At 54.5% G+C, this 18,268-nt stretch overlaps 1 protein-coding gene across 3 annotated transcripts in view; it reads right to left on the bottom strand.

Moving 5' to 3' along the window:
- The window catches only part of Ahdc1 (AT-hook DNA binding motif containing 1), a 66,764-nt gene extending 57,715 nt beyond the window's left edge, over positions 1 to 9,049 (bottom strand). For 2 of the 3 annotated variants that reach the window (XM_076565330.1, XM_076565335.1), the window contains exons 1-2: positions 8,589 to 8,958; positions 8,257 to 8,352 (exon numbers count right to left, since the gene is read on the bottom strand). The gene's annotated coding sequence lies outside the window, so the exon portion shown is untranslated. Of the gene's footprint in view, positions 1 to 8,256; positions 8,353 to 8,588; positions 8,959 to 9,025 lie in introns of those variants that run through there. The other variant, XM_076565331.1, reaches the window with a different exon arrangement.
- Positions 9,050 to 18,268: the final 9,219 nt, after the last annotated feature.

Raw genomic sequence — 18,268 nt, 5'->3', positions numbered from 1 at the left:
GCACGCACATGCATGCTGGCGAAGGTATTAGAAGCTGTGGGGACCTTTGGAGGTACGCTAGAGGAAGCTTTGTCTGCAAGTTTGAGATAAAGGTGGAAATGAGGAGCCTTGACTGCGTGTGTGTATGTGTGCGTGTGTTGGGGGGGGGGCTTATTTGAAAAAGTGGGGATGCAGACTGCCAGGCTTTAGCTGGGGGTAAATGCTTGTGTGAGGGGAGATGTTGGATGTGAAATCTATGTATGTGGGGAGTTTTGAGGGCTGTAAGCAGGTCTTGGGTATATCTGGTGAAGTGTTGGGGTTGGAAAATGTGGCAGAAGCTGTGTGTGTGTGTTGGGGTGTCTAGGAGTCATAAAAATCGGGGTTCGGTTGAGTGCTGGGACTGCGCTGTGTTTGGAAAGACGAAGCGATGTTTCTGGACAGGGTACAGTGATCTTAACTGGGAATGGATATGGAGGAGCTGGGAGGGACAGAGAGGGGCCGTGGGTCTGAGAGTGTGGCAGGAGCTACTGTCTTGTATAGGGAGGTTGTGTCTGGGGAGGTGCCAGAGGCCTGAGAACTACGTACTGGGAGGGCGAGTATGGGTCCTTGCTATCAGAGATGCCGGGGTTATAAAGCACACGTGCGGGGCGGCGGCGGGGGGTGGGGGGGGGTTAATCAGGATTCTAACTGGGCTCCCGGTTGCTTGGGGAGGTGTTGCAGCTTACACGGGTAGCTGTGTGGTGTTTGTATTTGGGGGTGTCTTGGCTATGTGCTTGTGAGACAGTTGGATATCAAGGAGGTGTTGGTGCCGGTGGTTGTGTGTAGAAGTGTTGAGGCTGTGTGTCTGTAGGAATGTTTATCAGTTATTTGGAGTCGTTGAGGCTGTGAGCACATACGTGGGGCGCTTGTGTATTTCTGGGGCACTGAAGGGATTGCTGGGGAGCCGTATGGCGAGAGGAAGGGAATAGGCCTCTAGAAAGATGGAAGGCAGAATCCTAGCCTTTGCTCAGAGGCCCACCTGGGGACTGCCCCCCTAGAAGCCCTCTGCTGTGGGGTACCTGTACTGCGACCACACTGTTGAGACAGGCAGGTCCATCTGTCTCCACTTGTGCCCGGGCCCCAGGAGTAGAGCTCCCTCCTCTGTCCCTGGGGGGGGGGGCAGCAATGAACCTCAGCCCACCCACCTGCCTTCAGATGGTCCAAGCAGAAGCTTCCACAAGGCTGCCTGGAGGGCGTCACTATGTCTGAAGAGGCACTGGCTGGGGATGGGGAGAACTACCCAGAAACAGTCCTTATGGAGGCTCCTTTGAAAAACCACAGCCGCCAGGCAAGAAGAAGCAGGAGGACAAGGGCAGGCATGTCTGTCCTTGGGCTGTCTGTGTGGGTCAGCCCCCAGCTGCAAGCAAGCTCCCTGGTAGCCCTTGTCATGTTTTTATGCTGATGGTCCCTATTCAGTCATCACCAAGGTCTTGAAACCACCCATCTAAGCCAGGGCAACAGGCACTGGCACCTATGCACACCTCCCAAGTTCAGACAGACACCCACACACTTCCACGTACAATGTGCACCACTGCACCCTTACACACGTGGCTCAATCCCGGGCCCCTGAACCTGTACACATAGGCACACTGCATGTAGTTACTCAGCTCTGTAAAACCCTCTTGTCAAGGCAACCTAAAGTCAAGGTTTTCTTTCTTTTTTTCTTCTTCTGGTAATACTAGAGATTGAACCTGAGGTCTTGTGTATATTTGGAAAATGCTCGATCACTGAGCTACAGCTCCAGTCCTCTTTACACACCCTTACCTCACACACATGCATCCACATTGATACCTGCCAAGCAGTTATCTCGATCTCTGTGTCTCTCTCACACACACATACACACACATCTCACCGGTGCGCAGTCTTTCTCACATACTCCACGACAGACTCACACATGTTCATGTCCGTATACACACACGCCCTTACCCCTTCTCAGGTAGCTTTTTCCCACTATCCAATCCTCCACAGCACCTTTGTGTCCAGGCGATTGCCTCGCCTTCCTTGGAGAGCTTCTACCCACTGGGTAGATAGATCCTCTACCGGCTGGGTCAGAGTGGAGGCCCTCTCTGCTCAGGTATGACCCTCGCTATATGTGTCAGAGTTTGAGTTTGTGACACTTCCGAGACCTCACAATAGGCCTGTGTGTCACCACCTGGATAGCTAAGGAGGCACAGGCATGTTATCTGTTACATGGTAAGAGACAGAGTGAATGTAAAGGCGAGGAGGCACCAAGTCATAAAATGTGTATGTACAAGTGGGAGTCCAGGGGCACATTTACACAAAAGAGACATCCTCCAGCCAGTGGGAAGCACGGAGGGACCGTTCCTGAGAGCCAAGAAAGTCACACAGTTCCATGCTGGAGTAGGGGGCAGGAGAGCCCTCTGGGCCATCCCCCTTCCAACAGAAGAGCAGAGAGGCAGGAGCTGTGCAAGGCTTTGCTCTCTCTCTCCCTCTCTCTCCCTCTCTCTCCCTGACCTCTTTTAGCAGCTGGAAACTGAGCCGGGGGAGGAAGGGATGGAGACTTGGCCGGCCGGCCGGGGGTTTGGGGAGGGACGAGGCAGACAACACCTTCCAGATTCTCATCCAATTCCTGTTTGTGGTTTGCAGCCTCAGTCAGTCAGTCAGTCAGTCTCTCGGTGTCTCTCTCTCCTCTCCTCTCTCTCTCTTCCCCCCCCCACCCGGGTTTCCCCTTTCTTTATCTCTTCCTCTTTCTCAGCGCTCCCCATCTTTCTCTTCGCTTACCCTATCTCTGTCTCTCCTCAGCCTTTCCATGTTTCTGACTCTTCTCTCTGCCAGCACCTCTGTCTGTCCGTCTCTCCTTGTCCCAGTCCATCTGTCCGTCTCTCTCGGTCTGTCTGTGCGTGGGTGTCTCTGTCCATCTGTTCTACCATCCATCTGTCTGTGCTAGTCCTCCTAAAGGTACCCACTGGCTCTCTCAACCTCCTCTAGGTCAGCAAAGGCCTCTCCTGGCTCAGGAGGGGAGGGGGTCGAGACCTGCGGCTTCTGCCTTCAGTACCATCTGGGATGCCCTGGGAGTTGAGGCCAGCCAGCTGCAGAGGCAGCCCCCCCTCCCCTACGCTCCCAGGCCAAGGACCCCAGAGCAGAAACCAGAGTGAAAGCATGGCTGTATCCGCAGCTGAGTTCCTACATGGCTTAGCAGGGGTCTCACTTTATCCTCAAGTCACAGTTCTCCCCAAAGTCAGGCCCTGGTAGGAGAGGGCTCCTCAGTGCCCACCTTCCTTACATCCTAGCCAATGAGAGAGACACAGGGATCCTGGGAGAGGGAAAGGCTAGGCCTTGTGGGAAGGAGGGGCTGGGAGCCAGGGCTTCCTGTCAGCTGGGCAGGAGGGGCTCTTTCCCTCCTCCTTTCCAGGCAGTCTCTGGGGACCCCTCCCAACTCCAGGCACTAGGGGTTATACTGGAAGTTCCTGTCAGCTCCATGGAGCCATTTCTACCTCCTGTCGACCCAAAGGGACATGGGGTCGGGGGAAACCACACCAGCATCTCCCCAGAAACAAGCAGAGGACAGTTTGGGTCATGTGTGGACCCTAGTCCAGTCTGGGCACTGGTTATCTTGAGAGGCACAAAGCAAATTATCCACCACTCACCACTGCCAAACCAGAGGCTACCCACCATATACACATGCATACACAGTGTCTCGGTGCCACCGCCCACTCACTTCGTCCCTGCTGCAGTGGCACACACCCAGAGACCTGCTGCCTACCTTGCGTTCCCAGCAGGCTCCAGCAGTGCCCCAGCACCCAGCCATCATCTTAAGACCGCACCCCCACATTCTTCCAGGCAGTTGTGTTCACTCCCTCTCCCATAGCTCAGAGTTCAAGTCCCACACTTGACAGAGAAAATGAGGTACAAGAGGAAGGGGATGGGAAGACGCGATCCCCCCTCCTGAGACCCTGGGGTCAGATCAGCCAGGAGGCTGATGAGAAGAAGAGATGCAGAAGGGTCACACTGTGGCTCCTTCCTGACCCACCTCAGGCAAAGCCCATACTGGCTGCACCCCGCAGTGCCACTGGGCTGGGGCCAGGGGCTGGCTGCCTCCCTCCGCCGCTCTCCTCGCCCCTGGCTGGGCTCTCTCCCTCTCCCCCTTCAGAGCAACCCTCCCGCCCTCTCCCTCCAAGCTCTCTGGCTCTCACATCCTCAGCTCTTGGAAGCCTGACTCACTGTTTCCCCTCCCTCCCTCACTCCTGGCAGAAGTGCCTCCCCCTCCCCTGAGGGGGCTCTGGCCACAAGGGTGCCTGCTCGCTCTTCTCCCCAGGCTCCAGCCCCCCTCTGTGCCGAGGAGCCCCCCCCCCCCGCAGCTGATCTGGTTCTCCAGCTACAGCGACAAGACCCTGGGTTGCCACAGGATCTGTGACCCTGAGCAAGTGGCTCCCCTCTCAAGATTGGATTCCTTCTGTCATCAAGTGGGAAGGGAAGAGATCCCACCGATCCCAACTCGTGAGACAGACACCTTAGGGAGGCTAAGGTCTCCCACTTTTATAACATGGGTGTCTCCTAGCACAGGGTACCTGCCAACCTGTGGAGTGTTCTGCCGAGCCCAGGCCCCGCCCACACGTCCCAAGAACTTAGCTTGGTTCCCAGACACCTGAGAAGGACAGAGAGGAAAAGCTGCTCTGGCTGGAAGCGTTAGGCAAGACCCCTGGAATCCCCCTCTCTCCCTCATCCTGTGGGATTCTTCCCACTTCTTTTTCCCACCTGTCTTTCCCACTTCCCAGAGACACTTGCGCTTATCTTTCCGCCAAAAAACAACCCCAGCGCTCAGTCATAGCAGCTAAGCCCTCAGTGCCTCCTTGAGCCTGGCTACACACAGACAGTGGGATGTGCCTAGGCCCTCTGGGGTTCCTGGAGCTCACCACTGAGCCCTGAGACCCTGGCATCCCTTGCCTGTTTTCTCTCTCACTCTCTTCTGTGGCTATGGCCTCTCTCTCCCTCTCTTCAGCAGCATGTGGCTGTCTGGGTCTCCTCCCCCACCCCACTCTCTCTCCCTGGGGGGGCCCATCTGCTGGCATTAGCAACAATATTATCACCCTTGCTTCAACTAGCCGTCCCCAGCTCCACCACACCTAGGCTTTGCCCCTTCTCTGTGTCCCAAGAGATCCCAGCCACAAGAGACAGAGCTTGGCTTCTTCCCATAATAGTGCATCTGCTTGACCTCACCCAGCCAGACCAGAAGGGCCAGGGCATCTGGTACACAGGCATGGCACCCCCCGGTCTTGGGAGTCTGGCAGAAAATATGGAGCTTGTTCAAGCTCACACACACACACACACACACACACACACACACACACACACACACACACACACTTGCACTTAAGCACAGGCACACAAGTAGACCTGGGGGTGGAGCAGGACAAGGAGGGGAAATAAAACCCAAATCAAGGTTTGCTAGAAGGAAAGCCCTGTCCACTGGGGAACAGAGGCACGCTTCAGGCTGACATTCCTCTGGGGCTCTGCCGGTGTACCCACCCCAACTGTCTTCTGCCAGGAACAGTCTGCCCCAAAGTCACAATCAGGTGGAACCACCACCCCTTAACATCTTTCTGAATCCAAATCTAACCTCCCTACTGTATACCTCTAATTAACTCAGCAAGCAAGAGACATCTTCCTGCCAATATCTAAGCACATGGTGGCGGCGGCGGGGGGCGGGGGGGGGGCGGGGGGGGTTGCCCCCCACCCCACCCCATCCCCAATCAGTTGGGCTGGGGAACATATAATATAATCCTGGAAGCCTCGCACACTAACACTGAGAAACTAAACTGTTCACTCACATTACCTGGGGGTGTCAGGGGTGCTCTGACCCACAACCTTGGTCCAGACCCCCCCAGCCCCAAACCCTAGTAAACAGCAAAGCCTCTTCCTCTCTGACAACAGACCTCTCCAAGCCCAGCAGCTCCCTCCATCACTACCTCAGCCATAGATCACATTAAAAACTCACAGAGGGCAACTTAAACACATCACATTTGTTTCTCTCTATATTATTTCAAAAGTAACGGCATTAAAAATGGATTTTAGTACAGAAAATAAATATCAGCACGTGGGCCCGGAGCCCAGGCAGAGAAAAAAGCCCACCAGGGGAATGTCCCTGAGGATTTAGGCACAACTTAGGCACTGGCCAGGGAGGTGACTGAATGGTCAGACTGCACCCTGGGGATGCCTGGGGAGGGGGCAATGTCTGCCCGACCTGGGCACCTGCTCCAATGCCAGACCAAGTGGGAGATGAGTCATTGGTTTGGGTTGATGCCCATGGACTCCCAAAGCTCAAACCCTCACCAGTCACTGCCACCTCTGAAGGGTGGGAGCTCTGGGGCCAGAAGTTCACCAGTCTCTGGGGGTTACTCCAACTATTGACACGGGGAAATGAATTCAACTTACTATCCAGTCTGATTTCCCATTACTATAAAAATAAATAGACATCTGCTCAAAGGAAGGAGATCACAAGTGGCATGCATGTGCTACCTCGAGGGTCCCTCCACAGCTGACCACCACAACCGAGCCTGCCTGCTCCTCCTGTGCAGGGAGGGGGAGGTGGACAGGCTGGTAATCTTTCACTCACAGCCCTGGCTCACACAGCCATACACACCGGGCCACACTGAACAGGAACAAGTCAACAATAGAAACACCCCAAATGCTCCTGGCAGGACTCTGCCCAGGCCTGGGCTCATGCCCCTTCCCTGCCAGCGGCAACAGCAAGAGCGGACAGAATGTGGCCACCCTGACCCGGAGGCAAAGCTTGTCCTCACACCCTGAGCTCAGCCCAGGGAGCTGGGGCCAAGTCCCGCCTGACACCAACTGGTCCAGCGGGAAACGCCTGCCCAGCCAGACAGGCACAGGCCCCCCAAGGGTCCCTCCTTGTGCTCAGGGACCGGGCTGGTGCGGCCCAACCCTGCCTCCCAGGGTGACGCCTGGGCCCAAATTCAGCTGGCCCTGCCAGTCAGGCACTGGTGCAGAACCGAGGGCACCAGGCTCAGCCCCTCCCAGCCCAGCCCCAGGGCCCCCAAGCTGGGAGGGAGGGGAGACTCCCCACCCCTCCACATCTGGCCCTGGCCCCTAGGGTCTGCGGTAGAGAATTCCCGCCCCCGCTTCTCTCCCTCCTCCTGCTCTGTGCGATCTGTGCCCGCTGCCCGCCTCAGGGACAGCCCCAGCTCCCGCCTCCGGCCAGCAAGGCCCACATCCTTCCTCCCTCAGCTGGCCCCTTTGCCTGGCAGGAGGCTGGGGGGTCAGGCTGCTGGGGAACCCTCCCCCCAGCTCCCACCAGTCCTCATCCCCAGCCCCCAAACTCTGGGTAGCTGTCCCTTTTCCTGTAGAACAGGAAACAAGGTTATTTCCTAGTCTCAGAGCCAGCCCCCTGCCCCTCTGGCTCTGCCCGGGGACCCAGACCCAGCCGGGAAAGGCGCCCTCAGCCAGAAAGCGGAGATTCAGCAGCTCACCCCAGCTCCCGACCTAGGGGGCTGACAGCTGTCACTCAGCACCCCACCCCCTGGGGAAGAGGGGCCGATTCAATCAGAGCCCTAGAGGAAACGTATTGATAGGCGATTATTTATTTATTTATGCAAAAGTGAGCCGACTTTGTTCGCCAGGTAACCGGGCACGCGGCCCAACCCCTCTGGCCAGGCCGCCCCCAAATCCCTCCTCCGCCCCACACCCCCTCCGGGTCATTAGGTCCCCGCCCCTCAACTCCCTGAGCGCCAGCGGAACCTTGGGATTTGGGGGCTGGAGGGGAGGGGCTCCTCCCTCCGCAGTCTCCCCGTTTCCCAGCGCCTATCCTAAAATCCAGCCTTGTTCTCCGCTCCCACGGTCCCCCTACATCCCACCCCCCCACATTCTCAGCAAGCTGGAGAGCAAATTGCAGTTTTAAATCCAAAGGCGGAGGGAGGGGGAAGGAGGAGGGGGTGCGCGGCAGCGCTGGGCGCGCACCTCGCCCCCGAGCCGGGGGAGCCGCGGGGCGGCCAGGAAACCCGAGAACCCCCCCTCCCCGCCCCCCCCTCCCCGTCCACCTCCCCCTCCCCCTTCCCGGCGCTGCCTGCCAGGCTTCGAGCCGAGCCCAGCCGAGCCGCGGGCCCCGGTGGAAACAAAGACCGATCGCACCGCGGGCACCGCAGCCACGGGGTCCGGCGGACCGGACTGGGGGCGCTGGGCCCCCCCTCAGTGCGCTGCACAAAAGAGCCTGGCCGGCCGGTCCCCAGCGGCGTCTAGAGCTGGGCAGGAGGCGCTACTTACCGGAGTGCTGGGCTGCCGGCTCCGTGGGTCCGAGCCAGGCGAGGGGTTTTCGGGGGGCGTCTATCTTCCGCCAGCGGCAGCGACGCGGACGCCTGGCTGCTGGGAAGAGGAGTCGTAGAGGAGCCCTGAGCCGCCTGCCGTCGCTGACAGCATGGCTCGCGCCTCGGCTCACATTCTCCGCCGCTAACTCTGCTGGACACGGCCCCCCGCTCCCGCGACGCCCCCCCCCCCACGATCACTCCTTCTCTATCTGCGCCCCACTCGCTCCCCCAGCCGCGCACACACTCTCACAGCCCTGGACACCCCCGCCCCCAACCCCCCCAATTGCAAACCTGGGAGGGAAGGCGCCCCGCGTAGTCCTCCTGCTCCTCCTCCGCCGCCCTCCTCCCTCCCGCTCTGTCTGTCTGTCTGTCTGTTTGTCTGCCTGTCTCTATTTCTCGCTCTCTCTGCCTTTCTCTGCTCTCCGAGCTGGGTGGGAAAAGGAAATGAGGACAGAAAGCAGACGCTGGCTTTGGGTGGTGGTAGCTGGATTCCCTCTCTCCCTCCCTCCTCCCTCCTCCCCTCCCTCCTCCTGCCTTCTGCTCTCTCCGCTGCGAGCGGGGCTGAGCGCAGCCTGGCGGGTGGCTCGCTCTGCCCGCCCGCCCGCCTGTCTGTCTGTCTGGTCTGCCTCGCTCGCTCCCTCCCTCCGTCTCTCGCCCTCGCCCTGCCTGCCTGCCTGCCTCTCTCCGTCTCCACCGCCGCCGCCGCTGCCTCTGCGAGCTCGCCTTACCTTCGCTGCTCACCATCCGGAACCCCAGGGGGGAGCGCGCGCAGGGCACGCCGGGACTTGTAGTCCCCGCTCGGCCGCTCCGCGCGCTGGGCGGGCGGGGCCGCTCCCGCTGCTCCGACGGCGCGGCCCGAAGCGGACCCTGTGCCTGAGTCTCCCTGGCCGGGATGAGTCTCGGTTGATCTAGGACTGCTGATCCTCCTCAAGGGTTAGGAACATTCCCAGCGTTCCGAGGCCCCTACCCCGGACTCTGGCTGCGCCGAGGTTGCGGGTGGTAGCGCAGGGGCGGGGTCTGAGAATGGAATGAGTGGAATAGGGCATCAGAGGATGAGCCAAGAGGGCTGCGACTTTCTGGGGTGTCCCAAACACGTTGAGAGGGGCCGTGGAGAGAAGAAAAAACTGACACTCTCAATTTTGGGGACGTTTTTCCTATGAGAAGAGGCTTCTGGCGAGAAAGCCGCTCTGGAAACGCCAAAGCCTCCTCCGCACTTAGTGGCCCTTCCCCTCAAACTCAGCCCTGGATTTAATTCCTCCGGCGCCTACTTTTTGTTGTCGTCCAAGGGCGACGAGGGCGCAAAAATCCTGGGCAACTCATAGATACCATGCCTCCTCCCGAATTTGAACAATTGTTTGTAAGCCGAATTCAACAGTTCTCCAGCTCCTGCTGCGGCGTGGGGGTTGGGTTCAGCACTTTCACCTACCTCCTCTTCAGGTCACATCTGTTCTCCAGCCCCTGGCTCAGGGCCCCCTGCCTTGTCTACCCCACAGATGGGAATGTGCGCCGCTGAGGAAGGCTTTGTTACTCCAGGGAGGTGGCTGGACAGCCCTAAAAGGAGAATTGCCGCGGCTGCCATTTAACTGAGCACCCGGGCACCACGGAGTCCTTGAGCATTGCAACAACCCTCGAAGACCTTATTTCAATCACAGAAACAGGAGTTCTGAAGCCCAGGTGTCCCGATTAGAAAGTGGTGGCTCCAGGGTCTGGCTAAGTCCAAAGCTCACATACTTAACCCTTGGGCAATGACAGAGTGGCGACTCCCCATATCCCTCTTCCTGGCTGACCTTTCCGTGTGTCTGTGTACTTGGCACTTCAAGCGTTTGTTGAGGTTTGCAGGAGAAGCAGATGAATAACGCATGATCACTGCTTCGCTACATGTCTGCTGACTGGTCCTGAGCTGATCCCAACTTCATGGCTGTGGCTGACATTCCTCTGCCCAGTGTCTGCTGGCTTAGTCCATCTTGTCCCATGCCCGAAGCTTCTCTGGCAATGTCCTTACGCTTGGTCCTCCTGTTTGTCATATCGTCTTCAGTCTTTCAGGGTCATAGCTAGTCAACATGTATCGAAGATAGATAGTGACAACATGCTAACCACAGCACATTCTCACCACCGTCCCGTACCCCCACTTCCCACAACCCCCATCCTATAGAAGAATTGGAATTTTCCCAGAAAACAAGCGAACAGTTCTAAAAAGCATACCCACTGATGTGGCATCATGTGACCCACTGGGGAGACCTCTATCTAGGGGCAGCTTCTCTGACAGACAAAGTAACCCTGGGAATTGATTATGATCAGGTCAGCCATTAATAAAAGCGATAGGTACTTTAGAGGCCCTTTTGTAGTTCCAAATCCCAACTCTGAGGTTATCACAAATAGATGACATTTTTGGTGTCTTGCCATAGCTGACCCCCCACCCCCACCGCCACCCCCCTCACAGTGTAGACTTTCACACTGAAGAGAGTGAGAGAAACCCAGGTCCCCCAGTCTTTAATTCCTCACACACCCTTACCACCCTGAGGCTCTACTACAGGATGTGAAGACCCTTACTGTTGGAGTTGGAGTTAAATTTAGGGAGAGGATGGGGTGGAGTACTACAGGAGGTAGAGAGCCCCGGGAAAGATGGGACTGACTGGAGTTCGGGAAAAGCATGGAAGGAGGGAGAAAGAATGCTAGGCAGGTGGTGACAGGGCACAGGAGTTAGGTAGGGTATCCCAAGGATGTCCCTTGCACTTCAAGGGGCTGCGGGTGTCCGCTCTGAAGACGTGGTGGTAGCCCCAAAGGGTTGCGGATTACTGGGAACAAAGCGCATCAGAGTCTTCCTGGAATTTGGGGGCAGGTTTATTTATTTATTTTTTTAATGGAGCTTCTCCAAAGTATGTTGGGGGTTCCCCAAACAGCACACATGAAATATTCTGTGGGATGCTGCTGCCACCTAGTGTCCAGTCTACATATCTGCTGCGTCGGTAACTCAAGCTGCAAAGAACTGAGTCTCCCAAGAGTCTCCATCTCTTCTCTTTCTGGGCTCAGCTTCCTCCAACCACTTTTGTTTCAGTGGAAGAAAACCTGGTCTATTCAGTCCCCAGGAAATATTGCTGAAAGTCCAGATAAACCTGTGGGGGCCTGAGGTTTTAGAGGCCCTGTAAACTGGGACCCAGGCACACCTGATCTTGCTGTTATTTGTTGTGTGTTCTTGTTCGAGCGAAATAGAGTCAGGTTGAGACTAACGTAACGTATAGAAGCCAAAGTGATCTGCAAACCACACTGGGGGTCGTGGTATATGTCTATAATCCCAGCACAAGAGAGGTGGATGCAGGAAGATCAGAAGTTCAAGGTCATCTTCAGCTGTAGAGATAAACAAAGCTGACCTGGACTACATGAGACTCTCCCTTGGGAAAAAAAAAATGCTTTGAAAAATGGCAAGGTACAGGAGAGATTATCGAGTCATAAAAAGGATGCAATAATTGACAAATCCCTGGGATTCATGGAAAGGGGAGAAAAGGTGGTGCCCTGTCTCTGAGTACGGAGGTTCTGGGGCTTCTTTAGGGGAGGTCTGGATTCAAGAGATCAATTCAGCCTAGTCCATACAAGAAGAAACTGAAAGCTAACAAGCTTTCCTGAACTTTCCTGAGCCGCTGAGCTGCAGATCCGAGAACAAGAGGCCCATTGGACTGGAGCCATTAGGTCCCTGCTTTACTCCTGCTTCGGATGGAGGAGCCAGAGCTGGGGCCCAGGAGATCAGGGAAGCAGGAAGCCCCCCTCACAGTGGAGACTCAGGGCCCCCCCCCGGGCCCCCCCCCCCCGTTAGCCCTCCTTCTGCGCCCTGCCCCCCTCCCTCCCCTGTGCAAGCCCTCCTACATTCCTCCAGGCAACAGGAAACCCCAGCTGCAGCCCAGACTTCAAACAGCTCCTCCCTCTGGGGCAGGGGGTGTGGGAGGAGAGGCCAGAGGCCACAGGGCAAAGGTCAGCTTTGTTCCTGCCAGAGGTGGTGAGGGACCTGGAGGAGACAGAGGGGGCAGGGTTGGGCCCTTGGCAGCTACACTGCATGCGTGTGAATTCCTGTGCCCACCAGGGTGGACAAGGTCCCGGCTCTCTCCCTGTGTCCAGGGGTAAAGGTGTGTGTCCTTGGTTTGCGTTCAGTTATCTCCCAGACTGTAGGTCAGCACATTGTTGTTCCTCTGTGAGCGCTTACTTAGCCTGGGACGCCACTGATAAGTCTGTAGGTGGTTATCAAGTCTATTGGTATGTGGGATTCACGGGCCTGGTCAAGGCTGGGTGTCCTGTGAGTGTGACCTAGGGTGGTACTGTGTGTTCAGACTGGATATCCTCCCGTCAAATCCCTCCACACTGGTCACCGGGGTTTTCCTCTGAAAAGTGGATGTGGCCTTGTTTACCCTCAGACTCAAAACTCTACGGTGGCTGAACATGCCTGTACACTCGGCGCTCCAGAGCCTGGAGGTGAATTTGAGGCTAACCTGGACTACCGAACCAGCCTGACCTACAGTGTGAGACCCTGTTTCAAAAGCAAAACAAAAGCCGGAGAGATAACTCAGTGTTTAAAAACACTGGCTGTTCTTCCAAAGGTCCTGAGTTCAATTCTCAGCAACCACATGGCGGTTCACAACCACCTGTAATGGGATCTGATGCCCTCTTCTGGCACACAGGTATACATGCAGAGCACTCATACATAAAATATAAATTAAAAAAAAAAAAAAAAAAAAAAAAGCAAAACAAACCAGGGGACCGGAGGGATAACTCACAGGTTTACAGCTGTTCTTTTAAGAACCAGAGTTCGATTCCCAGCACCCACCTCGGGCAGTCCACCACCATGTGTGCCTTGAGCTCCAGGGAATGGCATGCCTTTGGCAACACAGACACTATGTGTATGTGTATGTGTATGTGTATGTGTATGTGTACACACCCATTTGCACAATACACATATACACATATATACATGATTAAAAAAAAAAACCCACAAAACTCTACTTTGCTTCCTGTTGCTCCAGGGTTAGAATCCCAGGCAAGTGTATGGTTGGCCAGACACTAGCTAACTCATCTTCATTTTTAGGCACTAACCCCCAGCAAAGCGAAGTCCCCTCCAGTCAACCCTACCTAATGTAGGTAATGTACTTCCTGGCAGTTTTCATTTCCTGTCTCTGGGTTTACTTAATTCTGTCTCTTGCTTCTTTTTTTTTTTTTTTTTTTTTTTTTTTGGTTTTTTTTTTCGATTTTTCGAGACAGGGTTTCTCTGTGTAGCTTTGCGCCTTTCCTGGAGCTCACTTGGTAGCCCAGGCTGGCCTCGAACTCACAGAGATCCACCTGGCTCTGCCTCCCGAGTGCTGGGATTAAAGGCGTGCGCCACCAACGCCCGGCTGTCTCTTGCTTCTTTAAAAAAAGAAAAAAAAATGTTTTTAAGTGGAGTATTTTGATACAGGGTTTCCAATAGCCCAGACTAGCCTGAAACTCACTGTGTAGCTAAGGATGATCTTGAATTCTCAATTCTCCTGCCTCCACCTCCCAAGGGATGAAATCATAGGCTTGCTGCAGCAGACTGCCCCTCTCTCGTCTCTTTCTTAATGAAACAAGGTCTCTCCTTATGTAGCTTCCGCTCACCTCAGATTCACAGTCCTCAAGGGCAAGAATGTATCACCATGCCTAGTCATCCCCCCCCACCCGCCCCACCCTTTTTACTTGTATTTCAAACAATTTTATGTGTATGAGTGCTTGCCTGTTGTCTGTGCACCATGTACATGCCTGGTGCCCTGGAGGTCAGAAGAGGCCATTGAATCCCCTGGAACTGGAGTAACACATGCTTGTGAGCCGCCCTGTGGGTGCGAGGAATCCAACCCCGGACCTCTGCAAGAGCAGCCAGTGCTCTGAACTGCTGCGCCATCTTTCCATCCCCAGTCCTTCGTCTTTGGTGTTTGTTTTGTTGGTGGTTTTAGACAGTCTTACTATATAGCGAATGTAGTTCCAGGTTGGCCTGGAACTCTCTGAGAGCAGCTTGCCTGTCTCAGAGTGCTGGCCTGATAGCGCTCCACCTGGCTGGCTGGGTTTGTTTTCCCGTCTCCTCTGAAAAGTTCCTGCGGAAGCCTATGGTGCCCAGTTGAGTTTGGATCCTTCCCTGTTCGCCAACACACCTTAGACTATCATTTTCTCTATCTCTCCTCTGAACCCTGTTACCATTAAATTTTGTGTACCTTGAGAATGGGAATTGGAACCTGACACCCCACCATCCCACCCAGATTTAAAAAAAAAAAAAAAAAAAAGTTTTCTTCATTTTTTGATGTAGTTCTCAGAGTTTCCACTAGGTGGGGGGCAAGCATCACCGCGGGGCCATCCTGGCCATGTGCGTGGGGTGGGTGGGACAGAGGGAACGGGGCTTCCTAACTGTACTGGGAAGCACCCACAGGAGTGGACAGGGGAGTCATCCAGCTCATGGGGGCTCAGGAAAGTCTCCTCTAATGTGCCCTGGACTCCCAGACGGTTTCTTGATTTCCTGCTTCTCCTGTTCTGACCGGCCATCTGTACTCTGCCAGCTTCATCTACATCCTCAACCATCTCGTTTGCAGTTGTTTGTGTTTGCCGGAATGAGCCTCCCTCTGCGTGCCTCTGGGCCTTTGCACAGGATCACCTCACTCTGTTATTTCATCTAGCCGATTTATTCCACATACTCCGAGAAATCTCCCCCGGCATCTACACTGGCCTTGCTGTTTCGTGTTGAAATTGTTTGCTGTCTTGCCTCCTGGACAAGACCAGCCTAATGGAGAGAACACTAAATGAATGCAAAATAGCCCAACAAGGTGGCAGATGCCTGTAATCCCAGCCCTTGAGAAGCAGCAACAGGGGATTTTGAGTTAAAGGCCAGCCTGAACGACATAGACCATGTCCATCTCAAAACCAGCAACAACAAAGAGCGAACTAAACCCATCAAAAACTACAAACAGCCGGGCGTTGGTGGTGCACGCCTTTAGTCCCAGCACTCGGGAGGCAGAGCCAGGCGGATCTCTGTGAGTTCGAGGCCAGCCTGGGCTACCAAGTGAGCTCCAGGAAAGGCGCAAAGCTACACAGAGAAACCCTGTCTCAAAAAAAAACAAAAAACAAAAAACAAAAAACTACAAACAGCACAAAAACGGGTGTATAGAAAATTAACAGATGGCTGGGTTGGGGCTTTTGTTTATTTATTTATTTACTATTTTTACTTATGTGTATATATGTACACCTGCACGAGTTAATGTTCACATGTGAGTGCAGGTGCCAGAGGACATTGAATCCCCTGAAACTGGAGCTCCAGGCAGCTGTGGGCCTCCAGATATGGGTGCTGGGTATTGAACCCGGGACCTCTGCAAGAGCAGCAAGCACTCTTAACCACTGAGCCGTGTCTCCAGTCCCAATAGAGGGCAATCGGCAGTGTGTGTGGCAACACTCTGGGTCCATAGCTACACCCATATCCTCCCTGGGTCAGTATTAGATTTTGTCGTGCAGCTCTATGAAAGGGATGTGATAGTGGGATGCACAAGTTCAAACCGGACTCCATCGTCTCCCTGTACGACCTTGGGTGAGGGTCAGAGCCTTTTTTTTTTTTTTTTGTAAATGCTTATAATCTCACATTGCTGCTGCAGAGCCTCGTGGCAAGGATCAAATTAGACCGTGCAAGTGAAACACCCCGCATCAGTCAATTAGGTGCCCTCCCCCAGCGTGAACTTGGAAATAAAATTGCCCTCCTCAAGTCTTAAGCCAGTAAAATCCACACATCACGGAGGAGAAGAGCCAGGTGGGGGAGTGAATGAGGCGAGAGATGGTTTTGTAAACGACTGAAGAGTTTTGTGAACGGTGCAAGCTGCAATCAAGGTGACCCCCCTGTAATCTCGGGGAGGCAGGGCGAGAGGATGTGATTGAAATGGCGAGAGCAGTGGGCTAATCAATTGCATTGTGCTCTATCTGGAGGGAACAGAAGGCGGAACTAAAAAGGGGGTGCCGAGGAGGAGGTTCATCCAGCTGCTCTGGAGGGAATGATGGGGAACCTGGAGACACAGGGAAGCTCTGGTCTGCTGAAGAGCAGCAGGGGCCTGGCGAACTCCAGATGGTTCACCGCACTGCTGGGCCTTCACTGAAACCACACAGGCAGCAGGCAGAGCCCCAGGAGGCAGACAAGAATATCCTGGTTCCAGGAAAGGGTTGTGGAGGCTGAGCACTAAATCTGGGGCCAGAGACTTGGTCTCAGCCCCTGATCCACGGCTTGCGTGCTGGACACCTTCAAAATTTTGACTTAGGCAGGGCATGATGGTATATGCTTATGAGGAACCCGGCAACGTAGAGAAAGCCTATCTCCAAAGTGGGTGGGGGTGTGGTTTGCTCACAGTGCCCCAGTTTATTAGAACAGCCTCCTGTTTTCGGAGGTTATGCGGGGTTGAAATATCAACATGCCCTTAGCAGACACCTGGCAGGGAGTTAACATTCTGTAAATGACAGTGACCGGCAGCTGACTTGTATTCAACATTTTACGTCGTAAGGGAATTAAAAACTTGCATAGAACCCCCTAGCCAGCAAGTGGGAGAGGCAGAGGTCACAACAGGAAGTACAGCTCCAGACCTGTGCTCTCAACTGTTTACTCCATGGCCGGAAGAAAGAAATGCTACCTTCTGGCTTGTACGTCGAGTTCCTGTGAATTCGGTTGATTAGGAGGCTGTGGCCTCAAGAAGCCTTGGTACCTGAGAGTTTGTCTGCAGAGCTAAGGCTGGCATCCTGTGACAATGTCACCTGGATGCTCTCCATCGTTTGATTCCATTCAACAACCCTCAACACAGACTTGGTCACAGGGAACTCTCAGTTAATGCCACCTTTCCTTTGGACCCCCAGCTTGGTGGGAGTTTCTAGGGAATCTTTCTGCCAATAGCTAGAGAACACACACACACACACACACACACACACAGAGGATAGACACCCTTTCGAAAGCCCAGTGGTAATACAGTCTGGTGAAGAGGCCAAGGGCTTTGTATAAGATCGGCTCTGCCACATGCAACAAGTGATCCAGGCACATCATGTAACCCTTGGGCCTCTGTTTTCTTATCCAGTGGAACTAATCATAGAAAACAGTCTCAGCGCTAGATTGCATTGGGGGAATCGAGGCAAAACACATCTGATGTTCAGCAGGCATGTTTGTTTGTTTGAGGCAGGGTCTCACTATGTGTCCCTGACTGTCCTGGAACTCTCTATGTAGACTAGGCTGGCCTCAAACATGGACATCTGCTTGCTTCTGCCTCCCAGGTGCTGGGGCTAAGGTGTTTTTATGTGCCCAGGGTCCCGCTCAGTGAAGGGTCCATCAGAGTCAACTCTTAGCCATTGCCTAGTACAGCAATGGCTCCAACTCCTGGACTCTTTCCTCCTCTACCCCATTAGTAAGTCAGAGGGCCAGTCTGATTGCCTGATGAGAGAGGTGGGAATCCATAGTTCCTGCTCTCCTGGTTTCCAAATAGAGGCATTCAGCTGCCAGGTTCTCCGAGGAGGACTTAAGAGGTGGGGCCATTGTTTGCTATTGTACTTAGGAGGCAGAGGCAGGCAGATCTCTGAGTTCAAGGCCAGCCTGGTCTACAGAGCAAGCTCCAGGATAGTCAGGGCTACACAGTGAACCCTGTTTTTACTCCATTTGAATCCATTTACTCTATCTGAAACCTTGTCTCAAAAAAAAAAAAAAAAGATTGTTTATTATCCCTGATCCCAGCTAATAGGTCCTCCCAGTCACGATAATAAATAAAGATACTTTCAAAGGTCTCCAAAAGCTCCCTGGGGTGGGGAAGAACTCCTCCAGTGAGGTCCCATGAGCTAGGTCTCTTCCCTCCTCCCATGCCCTGTTTTTGGAGAACCTGACAGCTACAGAGGGTCTGTTGTATTCTTCTCCATGCCTCTGCTTGGGAAACCTAAGACTGTGGTGGTTTGAATGTAACTGGCCCCCATAATCTCACAGGGAATGG

Source organism: Peromyscus maniculatus, chromosome 2 (genome assembly GCF_049852395.1).
Source record: "Peromyscus maniculatus bairdii isolate BWxNUB_F1_BW_parent chromosome 2, HU_Pman_BW_mat_3.1, whole genome shotgun sequence".
In the NCBI taxonomy this organism is placed as follows: Eukaryota; Metazoa; Chordata; class Mammalia; order Rodentia; family Cricetidae; genus Peromyscus; species Peromyscus maniculatus.
This window is presented reverse-complemented; position numbering and strand designations above follow the sequence as displayed.